The following is a 5,906-nucleotide window of genomic DNA, read 5'->3' as shown; positions in this document are numbered from 1 at the left end:
AGAGCTGTGGGAGGAGCCACAGCACTTTAAGCAGCTCTTTGTTACAAACATGTTAATTTTATGATCTTATTCATCCATTCATTTATTCTTCATTTGCTTGACCAATATTTATTGAATGCCTATAGAAAACTACACTGATTAGTGGGGATTAAACAGCATACTTCTACTCAACTGGAGGATACAGTTAACACAGACAACCCTTGCGATACACTGGAATAGGTGCTCTGATGGGGGAGTTGTGCTGGGCAATGGGAACTCACCCAGGCCTGATGCCTCCCCACTTCCTGGAGGAAGTGATAGCCACATTAAGATCTGAAAGATGCCCTAGCAGTTTGGCTCAGTGGATAGAGTGTTGGCCTGCGGACTGAAAGGTCCCGGGTTCGATTCTGGTCAGGACATGTGCACAGTGTTTAGGGGGTGCAAGGTGTTTCCTCAAGCCCAGAACTTGTTTAGATGTTGTGTGGTGGCAAGGGACTGAAGCTCGGGCACTGGCCATGTGGAGTTAGTCCTGCCTCTTCCATATCTTGGCTCTTCCATATCCAGTAAGTCATGTCAGCTCTGTAAACCTTAAGTTCTTTATCTGTAACAATAGAACCTACCTCATAAGGCTATTTGAAAAAATAAAATTCAATTATGTACATAAAGTGGTTAGCATAGTGCCTGGTACTTACTCATTAATGTCTGGCTTTCTTAGCATTAGTGCCTCCGAGGGATGGTTGCTTGTCAGTAGGCTGTCCATAGAGGTAAGGTGGTTGGAGCCTCCTTCATGTCCACCTCTATCTTGAATGGGGCGAGGACTTATTCTCTTTGCTCTGCTAGCCTCTTTTACGCAGCAGCAGCAGCCTCCCAGTTCTCTGATCTCAGTGATCACCAGATCGCAATCACTGGATGGGGCCTCTGACAGGGATGGTGGCTGGGGAGGCCCCTACTGGCAGCTCAGCATTGCAGAGTGGGTGACATCTCAGGGAAAGCCCAGCTTCCTGCCTCTGCTAGAAAGCCCAACCACCTTCCCTCCCCCCCCCCCCCCCCTGCAGGCAGGAATGTTGTTACAGGGAATGCAGGTTGAGCTCCTGGAACACTGCAGTCTTCCGAAGGGATGTCTTGATTTTTTAACATCACTTCAATGTAGAATGTGATGTAACAAGAAGGGAGTGCCCCAAGGGAGGGGTAAGATGAGTCTTCCTTTTCTAAACCAAATTCTTTCTTTCTTTTCTTTTGTTGCCTGCCCCCAATTTCCTCCTAATAGGGACTGTGTCTGCCTTTTTCTGTCCTTCTAGGGAGTCCCATAGACTAGTCCCATTGGAGCCAGATGGGAACCCAGGGAAGGAGCTGGCATCCAGGTAGGTAATCTAGTGCCCAGAGAGAAAAATGAGGCTCATGGTCACACACCGAGTAACTGAGTGACTAGTCTAGGACTCAAAACTCAGGACTCCTTAGCTTCTCCCATAAATGACGAGGATTTTAGTAATTCATCCATCTCCCTTCAATCCCTTAACTGTTGCAAATTTTTTTCATCCAAAATTAATTGGGCAACTCCTTCACAAGACTTCAGAGGACTCACATTAGGTTCTTTCCAGGTACTGGGGACTTACCAGCTCAATAGAAATCCCTGCTCTTGCAGGGCTTAGAGTCCAGTGAGGGGAAATGGCTATATATATATATATATATATATAGCCCTAAGCGACTGGTTGACCAATCGACTGGTTGACCGTTTGACCCGTCACTATGATGTGCACTGACCACCAGGGGACAGACGCTCAACACAGGAGCTGCCCCCTGGTGGCGCAGCAGGACTGGGATGAGCAGGAGCTGTGCCCGGCCCGGGCTCGGGCTCCTCCCTGGCTTCCTGCCACTTTGCACACTACTACATCCCTCAGGGGATGTTGGACTGTCAGTTTTGGCCTGATCTAAGGGGTCCCGGATTGCGAGAGGGTGCAGGCCAGGCTGAGGGATCCATGCACCGGGCCTCTAGTATATAATAAACAAATAGATGATAAATATGTCCTCCACAACGTCTCCCCAGGAAACATTTTCTCAATAGAATGCCTCTTTTTATTTTGTTAATCCTTCCCCGAGGATATTTTCTCACTGATTTTAGGGAGAGTGGAAGAGAGAGGGAAAGACAGGTAGTAATTCATCCATCTCCCTTCCATGTGAGAGAAACATCCATGTGAGAGAAACACATCGATTGGTTGCCTCCTGCTTAAGCCCTGACCAGGGCCTGGGCCAGGGAGGAGCCTGCAACCAAGATACACGCCCTTGACCAGAATCGAACCCGAGATCCTTTGGTCCACAGGCCGACACTCTATCCACTGAGCCAACCCAGCTAGGGCAATAGATGTTAAGTCCGTCATTGGAATGTGAGAGGTGTTATAAAATACCAGTTCCGCATTAGTGCACATTCTCATAGTGATGTCTGGTGGGATCTCTAGTCGCAGCCTCAGTATTCCCATGGGTGACAGATCCCTTTTCTGGGGGGGCTAGCACAGAAGGCGGTGCTCGAGTCAAAGACATTTAGGTGGGCGCCCTGGCTATGGACATGTCCTCCTTCAGGAAGCTTGTCTCTGTGATGAGGATCATAGCTTCTTGCAAAATAACTTCAACAGGAAGAGCAAAATGAGCCCCTTGTCAAGTTCCATGCTGTCTTTGGCCAGGAGAGGTGGCCCAATTCCATGAGCGGTTTTTTTTTTCTTCTTGGTTTTGGTTTGTTTGTTTTATTTTATTTTATTTTTTTTGAATGGTAGCTATGGAATGGTAGGAAGTCTCCCACAAAGGATTTCCTTTGGTCATTGTTGTTTATTCACTCAGTAAAAAAATGTGGTGGGGGAGGGACAAGAATCTCCCTCCCTTTGTGAGTTTTGTGATTCAGAGTTTAAAAGGCCAGTGGCAGGATCTGGGTCATAGACTCGGCTTCCTTCTTGTATAGGGCCTGGTGCTTCACATGCCTGACCCATTAAGCGAGTGCAAAGGGTTAAATGCTGGGATTAGAACCCCATATTTTATCCTATTTTTTAAATTGATCCCATGAGTGAAAAGTGTTTTCCTTAAGGGTAGGATCTATACTAAGGGAAGTACCAGGTATTGGAAAATCAAACCTTAAAATTTGGCTTCGTAAAGAGGTGAAAGGTCACGTAGTTTCACCTCCTTCTCAAAGCAGATGCCTCTCCCATTCCCAGTAACAGCTGGTGAGACCATGCGTGTTCTGAGCACATCTGATTAGTCAGGGTTCCCCAGAGAAACAGAAGAAATATTATGTGTCTACATATGAGAAATTTACTTTAAAGGAATTGGCTCACATGATTATGGAGGCTGACAAGTCCAGTCTGCCGGTGGGATCACAGTCTGAATTTCCAGTGCAATGGTCTGAATGTTTGTGTTCTACCTAAATTCCAGTGTTGAAATTTTAATGTCCAGTTGGATGACGTTCGAAGAGGGGCCTTTGGGAAGTGATCAGGCCACGAGGGCAGAGTCCTCATGAAAGAGATTAATGCTCTTATAAAAGAGGCCGGAGGGAGCTCCCTCACCAGTGGTGAGGGTAGAAAGAGAAGTCTGCAGCCCAGAAGAGGGCCTCACCTGGTCATGATGGCACCCTGATCTTAGACTTCTAGTTTCCAAACTGTGAGATACAGCTTTCTGTTGCTTATAAGCCCTCCAATCTGCGGTATTGCATTACAGCAGCCTGAAAGGACTGAGATACCCAGGAAGAGCTGATACTGCAGTTCAAGTCTGAAGGCTGTCTGCTGGCAAATTCCCTCTTGCTAGGAGCAGGTCAGTCTTTTGTTCTATTCTGGCCTTCAACTGGTTGGATGAGGCCTACCACATTGGGGACGACAATATGCTTTACTTAAAAATGATTAAAATTTACATCTCATTCAAAAATACTTTCAGAGAAATATCCAGAAAGATGTTTGATTAAATATTTGGGCTCTGTGGTCCAGCCAAGGTGATACATTAAATTAACCACCACAGCATCAGGGATATTATGTGTACTTGTGAATGTTCAACAATTAATCCCCCCCACCACACACACACACACACACACACTCACACACACACATCCCCACACATGAATTGAACTCCCCCTATGTGGAAGGAAAGGAAGAGAAAACCTTGGGGGGTGGGGGGAGAATGTCTCTACTCCTTTTTGCTCAGGAAAAGGGGTGGGTAAAGGATATAACACCTGGGCTTGGATGACTGATTAAAAGTGACCTTGGCTTCAGAGCTTTTAAAAGTTTATGTTAGTCAGCTGCAGAATTTCCTGCATCCCTGGATTTGTGTAGGGATTGGAAAAGGCAATTAGCTGATGTGTATGTGTATAAAAAGAGTATACATATACACTTATGTGAAGCAATGTGATAGAAAGGCAAGGACTATAGAGACACTATTGATTTGGAATCCAAGCTTTGTTACTGTGGGCAAGCTACTTAACCTCTCTGAGCTTGGTTATCTCATCTGTAAAATAGAGAGAAATAATGGAACCCATACTTCATAAACTGTGAGAATTAAATGAGGTAGTAGCTGTGAAGTGCCTACAAGATAGTCTGGCACATAAGTACTAGAAATGTCAATTACCATCATCATCATCTATACAATGCATGTCACCTGTTCACATATACAAATCACACATGGTATCTGTCAACAAAGATAACAGATACTTCTGGAAAATAAATGCACAGTGGAAATCTTATACTAAAACTCTACTAATGTACTATTTTTTCCTTTTTTAAATTAAATTTATTGGTGACAGTTAACATGATCATATGTATTTTAGGTGTGGGTTTCTCTGTTACAAGATCTATATATTGCACTGTGTGCCTACTACCCTAAAGTCAAATCTTCTCCTGTCACCATAGATTTGGATCCCCTTCATCCCCCATTCCCTTCCCTCTGGCAACTACCACACTGCTGTTTGTGCTCATGAGTTTCAGTTTTATGTTCCACATATGGGTGAAATCATACGGTTCTTAGCTTTTTCATGTGAGTTACTTCACTTAGTATAATGTTTTCAAGGTCCATCCATGTTGTTGCAAATGGTAGTATTTCATCCTTTTTTAAGGCTAAGTAGTATTCCATTGTGTATGTGTGCCACATCTTTATCCAGTCTTCTATTGCAAGAAAATTTTTCTTTTGTGATTAGCATAATTAAAAAAAACCTTTATTGTTGAAAGTATTACATATTTCCCTCTTTTTCCCCCTTGACCTCTTCTAGCCCGCCCCCCCCCCCACCATTGCACCAGGCCTTCACCACCCTATTGTCTGTGTCCATGGGTTATGCATATGTGCATACAAGTTCTTTGGTTGATCTCTTCCCATCTACCCACCCACCACCACCTTCCCTCAGATTTGACAGTCTGTTCCATACTTCTATGTCTCTGGCTCTATTTTGTTCATTGGTTTATTTTGTTCATTAGATTCCACACATAGGTGAGATCATGTGATACTGTCTTTCTCTGACTGGTTTATTTCGCTTAGCATAATAGTGGTTGTTTCCATGTCTTGGCCACCATGAATAATGCTGCAATGAACATAGGGGTACATATATCTTTGCAAATACATGTTTTGGAATTTTTCAGATATATATATCCAGGAGAGGGATTGCTGGGTCGTATGGTAGCTCTAGTCTTAATTTTTTGAGGAATCGCCAAACTGCTTTCCATAGTGGTTGTATCAGTCCACATTCTCACCAGCAGTGAATGAGGTGGGAATGTAGACTGGTACACAACCTCTCCAACACTTGTTATTGCTTGTCTTGTTGATAAAAGCCACTCTAACCGGTGTGAGGCAGTATCTTATTGCAGGGTTTTTTGTTTTTTATTTGGCGGGGGTTCGGGGGGACTGGAGAGCATTATGCTAAGCGAAATAAACCAGTCGGAGAAAGATAAATATCACATGATCTCACTCATTGG

The sequence above is a fragment of the Eptesicus fuscus genome, chromosome 8 (genome assembly GCF_027574615.1).
Source record: "Eptesicus fuscus isolate TK198812 chromosome 8, DD_ASM_mEF_20220401, whole genome shotgun sequence".
Lineage (NCBI taxonomy): Eukaryota > Metazoa > Chordata > Mammalia > Chiroptera > Vespertilionidae > Eptesicus > Eptesicus fuscus.
The sequence above is the reverse complement of the archived record's forward strand: the minus strand, read 5'-3'. Positions refer to the sequence as shown.